Source organism: Nycticebus coucang, chromosome 12, assembly GCF_027406575.1.
Source record: "Nycticebus coucang isolate mNycCou1 chromosome 12, mNycCou1.pri, whole genome shotgun sequence".
Lineage (NCBI taxonomy): Eukaryota > Metazoa > Chordata > Mammalia > Primates > Lorisidae > Nycticebus > Nycticebus coucang.
Window position 1 is genome coordinate 95,693,779 of NC_069791.1, and position 18,758 is coordinate 95,712,536.

The 18,758-nt window shown below is 40.0% G+C and overlaps 1 protein-coding gene across 2 annotated transcripts in view; it reads right to left on the bottom strand.

Moving 5' to 3' along the window:
• Positions 1-18,758, bottom strand: part of BMERB1 (bMERB domain containing 1) — a 148,020-nt gene that overhangs the window by 72,067 nt on the left and 57,195 nt on the right. The window lies entirely within an intron of this gene.

An 18,758-nucleotide genomic window follows, 5' to 3' on the forward strand; every position in this document is an offset into this window, starting at 1 on the left:
CCCAGGCAGGACTTGGTTTGCATGACAGGAAGAACTCAGGCCCAGAGGAAAACATTCTAGACCTGTGGTATTGACAAAGGGTCATGGATAAGGACGACCAGGACCAGGAGGCCCTGGGCAGTGACTCCAGTGACTTCAGCAACCCCTCCATGGAGGATGGCGGTGGCCACTCAGTAGGGAAGGGCAAAGCTCTCAAGTTGTGAGTGTGCATCCTGGTGTTCGTAGCATTCATGGAAAGCAGTCTGTGTGTGTGTGTACCTGAGCACGCGTGTAGATGGTTTTCATGAGTACAGAGCGCGACGCTGTCCGTTACACGCGCCCCTGTACATATGTACACTGACATGAAACCATGGTTTTATTTAACAGATGTGTCCTGGTAAATTTGATTTTTGTAGCTTTTTGTAAATTATTTAAAGTGCTGTAAAAAGTATTTTTGGAAAATATTGTCATTCACTTTTGTAGGGCATCCCTAACTGCAGTTTTCTGTGGTCTGCTTGCAAGTCTTAGATTAGCAAACATTTCGTTCTTACCATCATGGCCAGGTTCACAGACACTGAGGCCGCTGCTGTCCAGTAGACTGCTGGTGACAGTGTCCAGTAGTACCACCATTCAAGCCCAGACAGACAGCAGTCGCCCTCACCAAGAATCACTGAAATGCCCAAAGGTGTCTTTTGGGAAGCTCCCAGGACAACACTTTTTGTACAAAGGACCTCACACCCCAGTCCCTTGAGGCTAGAGCACATCTTCTAAAAACGGCAGTCACAGCCTTCAGCTGGAAAATGTTTTGAAGCACAAAGACCAACCAGCACCGAAGGGTCAACTAGCCGGGCCACTGCGGGTGGAGGCCAGGAGAGCCCTGCTGTGGCTCTGGAGCCTCAGTTGGTTAATGTTTGTCCAGTCACTAGATGATTCTAAATCTAAATAAACGTCTTTTTATATGGGGAAAAATAAAATAGCCAGGCTTTGCAGCAGGTGCCTATAGTACCTATTACTAGGGAGGCTGAGGCAAGAGAATTGCTTGAGCACAGGAGTTTGAGGTTGCTGTGAGCTTAGGCTGTTGCCATGGCACTCTAGCCTTGGGAACAGAGCAAGACTCAGTCTTAAAAAAAAAAAAAAAAAAAAAGCCCAAATACAGAATCTCATGATATAATACCCAAAATATCCCAGAAACTATTGAAAATCATCACTCATTATGACAAGGATCAGAAAAATCACCATCTGAATGAGAAAAGACAACCAAACTGATGGCCATCACCAAGATAAATCAGACCTTGGAATTATCGGACAAAGATTTTAGAGATGCCTCAAAAGTAATTACAAGTTTTCTTGAAATGAAAGAAAAACTAGAAAATCTCAACGAAGAAATTGTTGGAAAAAATTAGGAAAAAGAATCAAACAGAAATGATAAAATTAAAGAATACGATGTCAAAAATGAAAATGTCATTAGATGGGTTCAATACTAGAGATGATAGAGTACAGAGTCAGTGAACTTGAGGACAGGTGAACAGAATCACTCAATCTGAATGACAGAGAAAATAGATTGAAAAAAAATAAACAAACAGAGCCTCAGGGGCCTGTAAGACAATAAGAAAAGTTAATATTCATATCTTCAGAGTCCAAGGATGTAGAAGAGAAAGAAGATGGTATTGAAAAGGTATTTGAAGAAATAATGGTTGAAAACTTCCAAAATTTGATGAAAGACAACCAATAGATTCAAGAAGATAAGAAAATCTCAAACAGGGCGGCGCCTGTGGCTCAGTCGGGAAGGCGCCGGCCCCATATACCGAGGGTGACGGGTTCAAACCCGGCCCCGGCCAAACTGCAACCAAAAAAAATAGCCGGGCGTTGTGGCGGGTGCCTATAGTCCCAGCTACTCGGGAGGCTGAGGCAAGAGAATCGCTTGGGCCCAGGAGTTGGAGGTTGCTGTGAGCTGTGTGAGGCCATGGCACTCTACCGAGGGCCATAAAGTGAGACTCTGTCTCTACAAAAAAAAAAAAAAAAAAAAAAGAAAATCTCAAATAAGAGAAATTCATACCAAGACATATCATTAAACTTCTGACCAAAAAACAAAAACAAACAAAAAAAATTCTGAAAGAATCCAGAGAGAAATAAAATATTACTTAAAGGGGACACAATTTGAATGACAATGGCCTTCTCTTCTGAAACCATGGCAACCAGAAGGAAGTGACTCAACATTTTCAAGTACTCAAAGAAAAGAATTATGAACTGTGAATTTTAGATCTGGTAAAAATATCTTTCAGGAATGAAAGGGAAATAAAGACATTCTCAGGTGAAGAAAAACTAAGAGAATTCAATGCTAGCAAACCTGCTCTTAAAAAATGTCTGAGGAAGTTCTCTACACAGAAAAGAAGTGATAACAGAGGGAGCCTTAGAAATTTTGAAAAGAAAGGCATCCAAATGAGCAAAAATAGGGGTAAACAGAATAGATAATCTTTCTTATGATTCTCTTAAATCATATTTGACATAATGATAATATAATACTATTCGATGTGGTGCTCAATGCATTTGGAAAAAATACTCAAGACAATTCTACTTAAAAAATTGATATGGTGGTGCACGCCTATAGTCCTAGCTATTTGGGAGGCTGAAATGGGAGCATTACTTGAGCCCGCGAGGTCAAGTCCAGCCTGGGCAATATAGTGAGATCACAAAATAATTTTTTTAAACAAAAAATGGGACAGTTAAGGGGACCTAAATGGAAGTAATTAGAGGTAGTAAAATATTAATAACAGTATCCTGTGGTATATACATATATAATGTGTATGTATATGTGTGTGTATATATATATATATATATATAAATTCCTAGAGCAAATATGTATATAGTATATATGTAATACATATATATATTAATTCCTAGAACAACCACATAGAAAATTATACAAATCAAATGGAGTTCTAAAAGATGTCAAGTAACCCACAGAAAGGTAAGAAAAGAGGAACAGAGGAATGAGAAACAAACAATAATATGGCAATTTAATCCCTAACATATCAATAATTACCTTAAATGCAAATGGTCTAAATATATCAACTTAGACCCCAAAGTACAGATTGGCAGAATGGATATATAAAAGCATTATCAAACAATATGTTATCTATGAGAAACTCACTTCAAATATCATGATACAGGTATATAAAAGTAAAATGACAGCAAAAAGATACACAAGTATTAATCTAAAGAAAGCAGAGGAGGCTACCCTAATACCAGATAAAGTTGATTTTCTGTTGTTAGAGATGGAGTATTGCTCTGTCACCCAGGCTGGTATAATTATAGCTCTTTGTAGCCTTGAACTCCTAGGCTTAAGCAATCTTCCTGCTTCAGCCTTCTAAACTGTTGGGTTATAGGTGTGAGACATTGCATGCAGCCAAGATAGTTTGCAGAGCAAAGAAATTACCAGAAAGACATACATAGTGATAAAAGCGTCAATCCATGAAGAGGGCATAGCTATCCTGAGCATGCATCAAATGAAGGAGTCTAAAGGTACATGAAAGAAAGACTGATAGAGCTGGAAGAAGCAAACAATCCACAGTTGTAATTAGTCACTTCATCATTCCCCAGTGCATCACTGTTGTCAGTTGATACCATCACTAGACAGAAAATCAGCAAGGATATAGATTAGCTGCATAACAATATCAAACAACTCAACTTAATTGTTATTTATAGAATACTCCAACCCAACAATAGCACAATACGCATTTTATTCAAGTGCCTATGAAACCAAGATAGAGTATATCTGAGCTAAAATAGCAATCCTTAACAAATTTAAGAGACTCTAAATTATACAACTTGATGTTCTTTGGCCATAATAGAACCAAACCAGAAATCACTAACAGAAAAATATAACAGAAAGACCTCCCAACACTTGGAAATTAAATAATCTTCAGGTCAAAGAGGAAGTCTCAAAGGAAATTTTAAAAATAGAACCAAATGAATATATCAGATTATGTGGGTGCAGCAAAGACAGTAATAAGAGAGAAACTTATAGCACTAAATACTTATGTAGTAGAACCTCTGTAAGTTGACCACCCGTGGGACTGTAACAAACTGGTCAACATACAGAGGTGGTCAACATAAAGAACTAAGCCTGCTGTACTGATGAGTACATGTGATGTATGTCCATTCTATGAATATTTTGTCAACTTAAGGAGGTGGTGAATGTAGGGAGGTGGTCAGTTATGGAGGTTCTATTGTATCAGAAAAGAGAAAGTTCTGGCTTGGTGCCTGTAGCACAGTGGTTATGGCTCCAACCATATGCACCAAGGCTGGAGGGCTAAAGCCTGGCCCAGGCCAGTTACACGACAATGATAACTGCAACAAGAAAATAGCCTGGCATTGTGGCAGGCATGTGTAGTCCCAGCTACTTGGGAGGCTGAAGCAAGGGAATCACTGAAGCCCAAGAGTTAGAGGTTGCTGTGAGCTGTGATGCTACCGCACTCTACGGAGGGCGACATAATGAGACTCTGTCTCAAAAAAAGAAAAAGGAAAGAAGGAAAGAAAAAAAGAAAAAATGAAAAGAGAAAGTTCCTACCTCAAGAAACTAGAAAGAGAATAGCAAAATAACCCCAAAGAATGCAGAAGGAAGAAAATAATAAAGATAAAAGCAGAAAATGAGTGAAACCAAAATAGCAAAACGATAGGGAAAAATCAATAAAACAAAAGCCAATTCTTAAATAAAAATTAATAAAATGGATAACTCTTTAATAAGACTGACAAAGATAAAAATAGAAGCACTGGTCATGGTAGCTATGTAATACCAGCTACTCAGGAGGCTGAAATGGGAGAATCACTTGAGTCCAGAAGCTCAAGTCCGCCTAGGGAACATAGTGAGACCCTTTTGCTTAGAAAGGAAGGTTTGAGGGGTAGAGGGAAGTGCAAAGGGAAAGATGGCACAATATTAGAATATCAATATCAGAAATGAAACAAGTGATATCTCTACAGATTCTACACCCACAAAGAACAACTTTACACTCAAATGTTTGACATCTTAGAAAAAAAGGATCACTACCTCAAAAACAACAAACTACCATACTCAACCATGATAAAACAGAAAATCTGCATAGTCATAGAATCGTTAATAAAAAATAAGTGCATCAATTAAAGACTCCCAAAAGAGAAATATCCAGGCCTAGTGGAGAATTCTATCAACAAACATTTAAAGAATTAACACAAAATTTAACATAATCTCTTGCAGAAAATAGAAGAGGTAACACTTCACCACTCATCTTAAGAAGCTAATATTACCATAATAGCACAAAAAAGAACACTACAGACCAATATTCCTCAAAAACTTAGAGCAAAAATCTTCAACAAAATACTAGCAAATCAAACCAAACAATGTATAAAAAGAATTATACACTAAGTGGGACAATCCAGGTGTGAAGAGCTGGTTTAAAAATCAATGTGATCCACAGACTAAAGAAGAAAAATCATATGATCTTATAAACTGATGCTGAAGAAAATGAGCAAAACCAAAATAGCAAGACAATAGGGAAAAATCAATGAAACAAAAGCCAATTCTTAAATAAAAATAAAATGGATAACTGGTATCTGGGCTAAAATAGCAAATCCTTAACAAATTTAAAAAGCATTTGACAAAATCCAGAAGCCTATTAATGTTTAAAAACTCTCAGGATAATTGGAATGAGGGGGAACTCCCTCAACTTAAGAAAGAACATCTACGGGCGGCACCTGTGGCTCAGTCAGTAAGGTGCCGGCCCCATATACCGAGGGTGGTGGGTTCAAACCCGGCCCCGGCCAAACTGCAACCAAAAAATAGCCGGGCGTTGTGGCGGGCGCCTGTAGTCCCGGCTACTCGGGAGGCTGAGGCAAGAGAATTGCTTAAGCCCAGGAGTTGGAGGGTGCTGTGAGCTGTGTGAGGCCACTGCACTCTACCGAGGGCCATAAAGTGAGACTCTGTCTCTACAAAAAAAAAAAAAGAAAGAGCATCTACATAAAACTACAGCTAACATGTTACTTAATGTGGAGAGTATGAATTCTTTCTCCTCAAGGCTGGGAACAAAGCAAGAATCTTTGTTCTCACCACTGTTATTCAACATAATACTGAAGTCTAGACAGTGTGATAGGGCAAGAAAAAAAATAAAAGGCATTTGTCATCTGTCCCTATTTGCAGATGACAAATGCATCTATGTAGAAAATCTCAAAGACCTTAGAAAAAAACTATTAGAACTAATATAAGGGCGGTGCCTGTGGTTCAGTGAGTAGGGCGCCAGCCCCATATACCGAGGGTGGTGGGTTTGAACCTGGCCCTGGCCAAACTTTAACAAAAACAGCCAGGCATTGTGGTGGGTGCCTATATTCCCAGCTATTCCAGAGGCTGAGGCAAGAGAATCACCTAAACTTAAGAGCTGGAGGATGCTGTGAGCTGTTATGCCACAGCGCTCTACCAAGGGCGACAAAGTAAGACTCTGTCTCTAAAAACAAAACAAAACAAAAGATCTAATATATGAGCTCATTGGGGTTCCAAGATCCATTATCAAGGCACAGATGTGAAATTACATTTCTATATACTACTAATTAACATGTGGAAACTAAAATTAAAGACATGATACCATTCCTAATTGCATACATATATTTATGCCAAAAATTATAAAATGCTGAGCAAAGAATCAAAGAATACATAAATACACTGAAAGACATATGGCATGGGCAGACAAGATGTCTGACTGAGCCATCTTTCCACAGAGGCTCCCGTCCAGAAGGAGAGTTAAAGGACAGAAATTTAGCAAGTAACCTGGTGGATTAGAACTGCACCAAGAGAGAAGGTTGAAGAATGCACAGCTTGCCTCTCTGCTGAGGCAAGCTGAGACCCCAAGGATACAAACAAGCAGATGGGAGTCCCCTCCCCCATGAGAACGGCTCAGAGTGCCCCACAAACAAATGAGCAGAGTTCAAAGATCCTCCCACTACACTCCATGGGAGAGACCCTCTAAAAACTGGACCTACCTCCCCTACTAGGGTGCCGTGCGTTCTCCTACCAGGCATAAAACTGTATAAAACTGTAATATTCTCTACTTGCAACTCTGAGCTCCCAGCACTCCCCTCCACTCTCACTATGAGGTCTGTAGGCCTGTGCCCCAAGAGTCCAGATTCTTGGGTGATTTCTCGAGGAGTGTGGACAGGGCCTAAACTGCAGCTGGTCAGTGCTGACTCTGTGGCATGGGAGTGAGGAGAGGACAGTTGGCTGAGAGGGAACCACAGCAGAATAGTGGTGCCCCGAGGCGCAGAGCAGCAGCCGTCTTTTGGCAACAATAGGGCTCACTCCCGGATATTCCGAAGCCACACCCCCGTCTCCCAGAGGAGGCTGGGCATCTACTCAGGTGGCAACTACCATGGAACAGATCTGTGATGGAAATGCAGGCCCCGTGAGTAAAGGGTTTGCCTGAGGCAGTACCGGCCTGGGTGGAGCTGGGGACTAGAAACGCACGTTCTGAGCGGGAAGTTCCCAGGGTGGGGCTGACCCAGAGGACTGCTTAACTGAGCCTAAGACACACCCAGCCCTCAGGGGATAATCAGCCTATACACAAAGGAAGACAGGTGGCTAGAACTGACAGCTAACCGAATACAAACCTGCAGGAGCAAAGACAGGGCCTGAGGCACAGGCTCTGGGAACTCAAAACAGCTTCTCTTCTGCAGGGGAATTTAGCAGGGACAGAAACAAATTCCCGCAAAGTTGTTCTATTCTGTTCTGTCTGTAATATCAATCAGGGGTGGGGCTGGAACTGATTGAACACCCTCCAGCCTCCATCAAGCACCCAAAGTTGTCAGGCCTCACCTCCCCCTGCTAGATAGAGGCAAAGTGCAGAGGCCAGGCTGAGCAGACATAGATTTCCTTGTGATTCAGGCAGGTGAAAACCCCTGGAGTATCCGTTCACTACAGGCAACTGGGTCACAGCCTTGCGGGGCTATCAGTGACTGGGTGTGACAGAGGTGTAAGGTGGGGAAGGAGGCATCAACCTTCCCAGAATAATCTATTTGCTGGGTGGGTCCTCCTGATTCCACGGAGCACCGGAGCAAGCCATATCTGAGTAGTCACCAGACCCCTGCGATCCAGTTGCCAGAGACCTTTTAAACTCTCCCACCTGAGACAGGTGCTGACCGAGACAATTGATTTGTACTTTTGAACTGAGCCAATCGCCAGGAGGACTATTCAGGTGGTGCCCTGGGTGTGTGGTTATAGGAAGGTTTGACTTTCCTTTTCCAATTGTTGCCTGTGGGGGGCGGGGTGACTTAACTGCTGGTATTTCTCCACAGCTAAGACTTCAACCCAGAGTAACTGTTTCACTAGGGTCGAACAGAGACCAGCTGAAAACAAGACAGAACCACTTAGCCCCACCACACCAAACAGGGCCCCAGTTTCTCAGGCCATAGCATTGTACGGGTCCTCAACAAACTCCAGAGGGGAAATCAAACAGTATAAAAGAATCATGGGGAAGAATCAGTAAAAAAATTCTGGTAACATGAATAAGAATAACCAGAATAGATCAACCCCCCCCCCCCAAGGAAAGATATGGCAGATGTAACTGAAGATCTCATTCATAAACACCTGGCCGAGATGTCAGAAATGAAATTCAGAATTTGGATAGCAAACAAGATTAATAGAATGGAGGAAAACTTGGAATTAGAAATTCAAGGAGCAATTCAAAAGTCGAAATTAGAAATTCGAGGAGAAATTCAAAAGTCTCAAGAATTTAATGAATTTAAAGACAAAACCACCAAAGATTTCGATGCACTGAAACAAGAATTTGCAGCCCTCAACGATCTGAAAAATGTAGTAGAAGCCCTCAGTGACAGAGTGGAGCAAGCAGAAGAAAGGATTTCTGACATTGAAGACAAAGCCTTTGAATGCTCCCAAACTCTCAAAGAGAAAGAGAAATGGAGAGCAAAAACGGATCATTCTCTCAGAGAGCTCTGGGAGAATTTGAAGAAGGCTAATATCTGCCTCATTGGAATCCCTGAAAGTGATGAAATGGCCTCGCAAGGCACAGAGGCCCTTCTCCTTAAAATTATGAAAGAGAATTTTCCAGACATGCCAAGAGATTCTGAAATTCAGATAGCAGACAGTTTCAGAACCCCAGCATGACTCAATCTGAATAAGACATCCCCCAGGCATATCATAATTAACTTCACTAAAGTTAATATGAAGGAGAAAATTCTGAAAGCAGCCAGACGTAAGAAATCCATTACCTACAAAGTGAAGAATATTCGAATGACTGCAGATCTCTCTGCTGAAACTTTTCAAGCCAGAAGAGGGTGGTCATCGACTTTTAATCTCCTAAAGCAAAATAACTTTCAAACCCGGATCCTGTATCCAGCTAAACTGAGTTTCATTTATGATGGAGAAATTAAATACTTTAATGACATTCATATGTTGAAGAAATTTGCCATAAACAAATAAGCTCTTCAGGATATTCTCAGACCTATCCTCCATAATGACCAATCCAATCCTATACCACAAAAGTAAACTCACTCAGAAACTTTGGATCAAACTCCAATTTCCACGCTGGCGAAAGGATTAAAAATGTCCACTGGACTTTTGAAAAACTCGATACCCCAAATTTTACCAGACTTATCAATATTCTCCATTAATGTGGATGGCTTAAACTGTCCTCTAAAGAGGCACAGGTTAGTTGACTGGACACAAAAACTCAGGCCAGATATTTGCTGCATACAAGAGTCACGTCTTACCTTGAAAGATAAATATAGTCTCAGGGTGAAAGAATGGTCGTCCATATTTCAGGCAAATGGTAATCAGAAAAAACCAGGTGTTGCAATTCTATTTGCAGATACAATAGGCTTTAAAACAACAAAAGTAAGGAAGGATAAGAATGGTCACTTCATATTTGTTAAGGGTAATACTCAATACGATGAGATTTCAATTATTAATATCTATGCACCCAACCAGAATGCGCCTCAATTTATAAGAGAAACTCTAACATGAGCAACTTGAGTTCCTCCAGCTCCATAATAGTTGGAGATTTCAAGACTCCTTTGGCAGTGTTGGATAGATCCTCCAATAAGAAGCTGAGCAAGGAAATTTTAGATTTAAACCTAACCATCCAACATTTGGATTTAGCAGACATCTACAGAACATTTCATCCCAACAAAACTGAATACACATACTTCTCATTAGCCCATGGAACATACTCCAAAATTGATCACATCTTAGGTTACAAGTCTAACCTCAGTAAATTTAAAGGAATAGAAATTATTCCTTGCATCTTCTCAGATCACCATGGAATAAAAGTTGAACTCAGTAACAAAAGGAATCTGCATACTCTTACAAAAACATAACCTTATGCTGAATGATAGCTGGGTCAGAGATGAGATTAAGAAGGAAATTGCCAAATTTTTGGAACAAAACAATGAAGACATGAATTATCAGAACCTCCAGGACACTGCTAATGCAGTCCTAAGAGGGAAATTTATAGCACTGCAAGCCTTCCTCAAGAGAACGGAAAGAGAGGAAGTTAACAACTTAATGGGACATCTCAAGCAACTGGAAAAGGAAGAACATTCCAACCCCAAACCCAGTAGAAGAAAAGAAATAACCAAAATTAGAGCAGAATTAAATGAAATTGAAAACAAAAAAATTACAACAGATCAATAAATCAAAAAGTTGGTTTTTTGAAAAGATCAATAAAATAGATAAACCTATGGCTAACCTAACCAGGAAAAAAACTAAAATCTTTAATTTCATCAATCAGAAATGACAAAGATGAAATAACAACAGACTCCTCAGAAATTCAAAAAATCATTAATGAATATTACAAGAAACTTTATTCTCAGAAATATGAAAATCTGAAGGAAATTGACCAATACTTGGAAGCACGTCACCTTCCAAGACTTAGCCAGAATCAAGTAGAAATGTTGAACAGGCCAATATCAAGTTCTGAAATAGAATCAACCATACAAAATCTTCCTAAAAAGAAAAGCCTGGGAGCAGATGACTTCATGTCAGAATTCTACCAAACCTTTAAAGAGGAACTAGTACCTATATTACTCAACCTGTTCCAAAATATAGAAAAAGAAGGAAGACTACCCAACACGTTCTATGAAGTAAACATCATCCTGATCCCCAAACCAGGAAAAGACCCAACAAGAAAAGAAAATTATATACTAATATTACTAATGAATATAGATGCAAAAATATTCAACAAGTATCCTAACAAACAGAATCCAGAAACACATCAAACAAATTATACATCATGAACAAGTCAATTTTATCCCAGGGTCTCAAGGCTGGTTCAATATGCATAAATCTATAAGTATAATTCAGCACATAAACAAATTAAAAACCAAAGACCATATGATTCTCTCAATTGATGCAGAAAAAGCTTTTGATAATATCCAGCATCCCTTCATGATCAGAACACTTAAGAAAATTGGTATAGAAGGGACATTTCTTAAACTGATAGAGGCCATCTACAGCAAACCCACAGCCAATATCGTACTGAATGGAGTTAAATTGAAATCATTTCCACTCAGATCAGGAACCAGACAAGGCTGCCCATTGTCTCCACTGCTCTTTAACATTGTAATGGAAGTTTTAGCCATTGCAATTAGGGAAGAAAAGGCGATCAAGGGTATCCATATAGGGTCAGAAGAGATCAAACTTTCACTCTTCACAGATGATATAATTGTATATCTGGAAAACACCAGGGATTCTACTACAAAACTCTTAGAAGTAATCAAGGAATACAGCAGTGTCTCAGGTTACAAAATCAACATTCATAAATCAGTAGCCTTTATATATAACAACAATAGTCAAGCTGAAAAAACAGTTAAGGACTCTATTCCATTCACAGTAGTGCCAAAGAAGATGAAATATTTGGGAGTTTATCTAACAAAGGACGTGAAAGATCTCTATAAAGAGAACTATGAAACTCTAAGAAAAGAAATAGCTGAAAATGTTAACAAATGGAAAAACATACCATGCTCATGGCTGAGAAGAATCAACATTGTTAAAATGTCCATACTACCCAAAGCAATATACAATTTTAATGCAATCGCTATTAAAGCTCCACTGTCATACTTTAAAGATCTTGAAAAAATATTACTTCATTTTATATGGAATCAGAAAAAAACCTCAAATAGCCATTACTCAGAAATAAAAACAAAGCAGGAGGTTTCACACTACCAGACCTCAGACTATACTATAAATCTATAGTGATCAAAACAGCATGGCACTGGCACAAAAACAGAGAGGTAGATGTATGGAACAGAATAGATAACCAAGAAATGAACCCAGCTACTTACTGTTATTTGATCTTTGACAAGCCAATTGAAAACATTCAGTGGGGAACAGACTCCCTATTTAACAAATGGTGCTGGGTGAACTGGCTGGCACCCTGTAGAAGACTGAAACTGGACCCACACCTCTCACCATTAACTAAGATAGACTCTCACTGGATTAAAGATTTAAACTGAGGACATGAAACTATAAAAATACTAGAAGAGAGTGCAGGGAAAACCCTTGAAGAAATCGGTCTGGGTGAGTATTTTATGAGCTGCAATTGAAGCAGCTTCAAAAACACACTACTGGGAGCTGATCAACTAAAAAGCTTCTGCACAGCCAAGAACACAGTAAATAAAGCAAGCAAACAGCCTTCAGAATGGGAGAAGATATTTGCAGGTTATGTTTCCGACAAAGGTTTAATAACCAGAATCCACAGAGAACTCAAACATATAAGCAAGAAAAGAACAAGTGATCCTATCGCAGGCTGGGCAAGGGACTTGAAGAGAAACTTCTCTGAAGAAGACCAGCTCACGGCCTACAGACATATGAAAATATGCTCATCATCCTTAATCATCAGAGAAATGCAAATCAAAACTACTTTGAGATATCATCTAACTCCAGTAAGATTAGCCCATATCACAAAATCCCAAGACCAGAGATGTTGGTGTGGATGTGGAGAAAAGGGAACACTTCTACACTGCTGGTGGGAATGCAAATTAATACATTCCTTTTGGAAAGATATTTGGAGAACACTTAGAGATCTAAAAATAGATCTGCCATTCAATCCTATAATTCCTCTACTAGGTATATACCCAGAAGACCAAAAAATCACATTATAATAAAGATATTTGTATCAGAATGTTTATTGCAGCCCAATTCATAATTGCTAAGTCATGGAAAACGCCCAAGTGCCCATCGATCCATGAATGGATTAATAAATTGTGGTATATGTACACCATGGAATATTATTCAGCCTTAAAGAAAGATGGAGACTTTACCTCTTTCATGTTTACATGGATGGAGCTGGAACATATTCTTCTTAGTAAAGTATCTCAAGAATGGAAGAAAAAGTATCCAATGTACTCAGCCCTACTATGAAACTAATTTATGGCTTTCATATGAAAACTATAACCCAGTTATAACCTAAGAATATGGGGAAGGGGGAAGGGATGGGGGAGGAGGAGGATGGGCAGAGGGAGGATGATTGGTGGGATCACACCTGCGGTGCATCTTACAAGGGTACATGTGAAACTCAGTAAATGTAGAATATAAATGTCTTAACACAATAACTAAGAAACTGCCAGGAAGGCTATGTTAACCAGTGTGATGAAAATGTGTCAAACAGTCTATAAAACCAGTGTAGGGTGCCCCATGATCACATTAATGTACACAGCTATGATTTAATAAAAAAAAACAGAGAGAGACATATGGTGTGTGTGTATTGGAAGACTAAACATAATAAGGATGTCAGTTATCCTCCAAATGTCCTAGCGGTGTAATGCAATTTCCATCAATATTTCTGCAAGGTATTTTTTGAACATGTAGACAATCTTACTCTAAATTTTATATATTAAGGGAAAGGACCTACAAAAGCTAAAATAATTTTGAAAAGGAGAATGAAGTGTGTGGAATGACTATCTGATTATATCTACCTGTGGCTTACTCTATAGCTACAATAATCAACACAGTGTGTTGCCAATGGAAGAATAAACACAGAGATCGAGGGAACTAAATAGAGAACTCAGCAACACCCTGCAAATATGCCCAAATTATGTTTAACAAAGGTGCAGAAACAATTCATTTGAAGAAGACCGGCTTTTTCGATAAATAATACTACAGCCATCGGGCATCCATAGGCAAAGGGAAAAGAAAAGAACCTCTACGTAATTCTTACACTTTATCAGAAAATTAATTCAAAATGATCCACCAATTTAAACATAAAATGTAAAACTATAACACTTCCAGAAAGAAGCATAAGAGAAAATCTTTAGGCTCTAAAAGGAGGATTAAACTTTTTCTCTGGAAAAGAATCCCTGAAGAGAGTGAAAATCAAACTATAGATTAGGAGGCAACATTTGTAAACCCATATCCAACAAAGACCTATACCTAGAATATAGAAAGAATCTTAAAACTCAACAGCAGGAACAAAAATCAGATTAGTAAGGGAACAAAAGACATGAACAGACATTTCACTGAAGGGGATGTACAGATGGACACTCAAACCATGAAAAGATTTTCAACAGCTTTAGTTATAGAGAAAATGCAAATTAGAACTACAATGAGATATCACTGCACACCTATCAGAATGGCTAAAATAAAAAATAGCACTCATACCAAATGCTAGGAGGACAGGAAGAGACTGTGTCCCTCACACATTGCCAGTAGGAATGCAAAATGGCACAGACACTCTAGAAGACAGTTTTACAATTTCTAATAAGGCTAAATAAGTGCTTCTAATGTGACACCGCAGCTGCACTCCTAAGCATCTATCCCACAGAAACGAAAACTTCTGTTCACACAGAAATCTGTACATAATTATTCATGACAGCATAATTCATAATAGCCTCAAACTGGAAATAACATAGATGACACAAATTGTGATATATCCATATCACGGAATTCTACTCAGCCATGAAAAGGAACAAGCTACTGAAACACACAGCAACTTGGGTGGATCCCAAGAGAATTCTGCGGAGCGTAAAAAGTCAATATCAAACAGGTTATGTATAGCAGAACCGCCATAGTTGACCACCTCACTACAGTGACCACCTCCTTAAGTTGACCTATTTTTTTTTTTTTGAGACAGAGTCTAACTCTATCGCCCTCAGTAGAGTGCTGTGGCGTCACAGCTCACAGCAACCTCCAACTCGTGGGCTTAAGCGATTCTCTTGCCTCATCCTCCCGAGTAGCTTGGACTACAGGCGCCCACCATAACGCCTGGCTATTTTTTTGTTGCAGGTTGGCCGGGGCTGAGTTTGAACCCGCCACCCTCAGTCTATGGGGCTGGCGCCCTACCCACTGAGCCACAGGTGCCGCCCAAGTTGATCTAATTTTCATAGAGTAGAAATGTACCACATGTCCATATCAATACAGGAGGCCTAGTTCCTTATGTTGACCACCTTGGTACATAAACCAGTTTATTACATCCTATTACATCCCCTTGGTTAGTCAACTTACAGAGGTTCTAGGCCCAGGGTGGTGGCTAACACCTGTAATCCCAGCACTCTGGGAGGTGAGGCGGGTGGATTGGTGGAGCTTAGGAGTTTGAGACCAGCCTGAACAAAAATCGAGTCCTGGTCTTTAAAAATAGCAGACATTGTGGGGGACACCTGTAGTTCCAGCTACCCAGGAGGCTGAGGCAAGAGGATAGTATGAGGTTGAGATGAGCTACGATGCCACGGCACTCTACTAAGGGCGACTGAGGGAGACTGTGTCAAAAAAACAAAAAACTTACAGAGGTTCTACTGTACTTTATAATTCCATTTATTTAATATTCTTGAAGTGACAAAATTATGGACATGGAGTACTAATCAGTAGTTGCCAGGTGTTGAGGGGCAAGATACATACACACACACACACACACACATTTATACATGCACACACAAGAGTGGCAGGAGGGACTTTTGCAATGAAACTCCTCTGAATCTTGAGTTTGTTGCTGGTCACACAAATCCAACTACATGCAAACTACGATAATTTCCAAATTGAAAAAGTTTTTTTTTTTTTGGTTGGGGATTCATTGAGGGTACAAGAAATCAGGTTACACTGATTGCATTTGTTAGGAAAAGTCCCTCTTACAGTTGTGCCACACCTTTTGGGGGCAAAAAAGTTTGTTTTTTTGAAATAAGCCACAGATTGAATTGTTTTTTGTTTGTTTGTTTGTTTTTGAGGTAGATTGTCACTATGTTACCCTGGGTAAAGGAGTGCTGTGGCATCGCCGCTCACAGCAACCTCAAACAGTTGGGCTTAAGCAATTCTCTTACCTCAGCCTCCCAAGTAGCTGGGACTACAGGCACCCACCACAACGCCTGGCTATTTTTTGTTGCAGTTGTCATTGTTGTTTTAGCTGGCCTGGGCCGGGTTCGAACCCGCCAGCCTCTGTGTATGTGGCCGGCGCCCTATCCACTGAGCTATGGGCACCACCCCATAGACTGAAATTTATGAATATACAAAAGGTTGAGAACCAAATATAAAGAACGTATATGAAAATGGTAACACAATAGAAAAAAAGAGCAAAAGGATATGGACTTAATGATTCACAGAAGAGAAAACTCAAATAGCCATTAAACATGGGAAAAGATGGCAACAGGGAAATACAAAAATAAAATCGCATAGAAATACTGATTCACACCCATCAGACTGGCAAACTTTTAACAGTCTTGATAGCTTAGGGTTGCTTGGTGAGATGTAAAGAAATGGAGCTGGCATACAGTTGCACAGTTGGATAACAAGTTGACAATGTTTACTGAAATTGAATATGTTCATAGTATCTGCTGAGCCCTTCCACATCTACATAAATACCCTGCACAAACTCTTCTTCCTGGGCCCGAAAGACATATATACCTGGACAGTCATGAAAGCAGTGCTTGGTAATAGTGAAAAATTGTAAACAACCTACATGTTATCAGTGGGAGACTGATTGAAAAACTTCTGGTGTATTCGTATATTATAAATACCTCAAGCAGTTATAAAACTAAAAGAAGTGGTCTACATGTATCAACATGCATAAATCCTGAAAACATGACTTTTAGTGGCAAAAATAAGTTTTCAAAATGGTATGTATAGCATGCTGTCATATATTTATGAACACATGCGTAATACAGTAAAAACAGACGTGGATAAGAAAGGTACAATATTAACTCTGTGATATGGGTCAATTCTGGAAAGGAGGAGGACTGAATGGGAATCTTCAGCTAAATCTTATTTTGTTTTCATTTTCTAAAAAAGACTCTGAATCAAAGATCTTAGCATCCACAAAATCTGGACATTGGATACAGGATGTTAGGGTTTTTTAAAAAATGTCTTATTTGGAGATAATTATAGATTTATATGTAATCGTAAGAAGTAATACAGAAAGATCTTGAAAAACATCCACTTAATTTTCTCCCATGATAAAATCTTGCATAACCCTGGTGTGATATCACAACCAGGAGATCAGCATTGATAAAATCTAGCGACCCTATTCAGATTTCACCCGTTTTACATGCATTCATTTTGTGGGTGTGTATGTAGTTCTGTGCAATGTTATCAAGAGCAGCTTCACATAACCACCACCCCAATCAAAATACATAACAGTTCCATCACGCACATCTTTCATCTTGCCCAGGGGGTTGGGTTTTCACCTATGCTATGCCTCAAATGAAAAGGGATGGGGGTTGAGATGAGGAGGGAGGGAGGGTGGCTTTCCCTGAATATATTCTCCCAAAATGGCATTTGGGGAGGGGGAGATGTTTAAAGATGAGAATTACTACAATGGTTGATAGTCTACAGTGAACATCTATTAGTGGAGGCTGAATGAGAGCCAAGGTCAGGCTGTTCAGTGGGTAAACAGACCTCAGTGGGTCAAACAATGGAGGAAAAGAAGGTGGTGAGAGGTGGGATATGTTTTTATCCTACCCTCCCACCACCCCGACCCACCTCACACATCCTCCTGCCAGGGTTCCGGGCTTGTTGCCTCTTCGTGTTAAAACTCGGCCATACTTCCATCATAATAGTGGCCCAAAGGAGGGATTTTCTAAGGCCCTACTGTCCATACTAATGATGGAAGCACGGGACCTCACTGTTGTCACTGGATTCAGAATGACGTCCCCTCCTCCCCACGTCGTTACCTGCATGCCAAGATTTCTCGCCCTCGGCATTATTAACACCATGAGCCAGATACATCTTTGTTGGAAAGACGAGCGGACAGGGCTGTCCTGTGCATTCTACATCCCTTGCAACTCCCTACCCCTCACTGGACGCCAATAGCATCACCCTCACCCCAGTTGTGACAATTAACAATATTGCTCAATAGCCCCAGGTTGAGAGCCACTACTCCAGGCGATTGGGGTTTCAGTTCAACTCTCTCCTGTCACTCTTGCTTGGATTTCAGCAGCAGGCCACATGCAGGGCGATCACTCTTCCCATTTGCAGGGAACTTTCTGGCCTGGCAAACAAAGCCTGCAGAGTTTACTAAAAGGTTTCTCCCATCAGTTTCTCTCTGACAGAACACTTATACTGTACTTCATATTTAAGCTGAAACAAACTGGCCTCCCAGAACCCTTTCTAGTTTTTAAAACTCTCTGTGGTTTACAGGCAAAGTCAGATTCATTTGGGGGATGACTCTGCATTATTGAAGAATCTAGTACCCGCCTGGTACCAGCCCCCACCCCCACCTCCAGTCAGTATTCCTTGACATCCGCCAGCAGACCGGCTGAGTCCTGCGCACATCTCTACTGACTAATCTTTCAGAAGCAACAACCTGAGTCACAGTACCTGACAT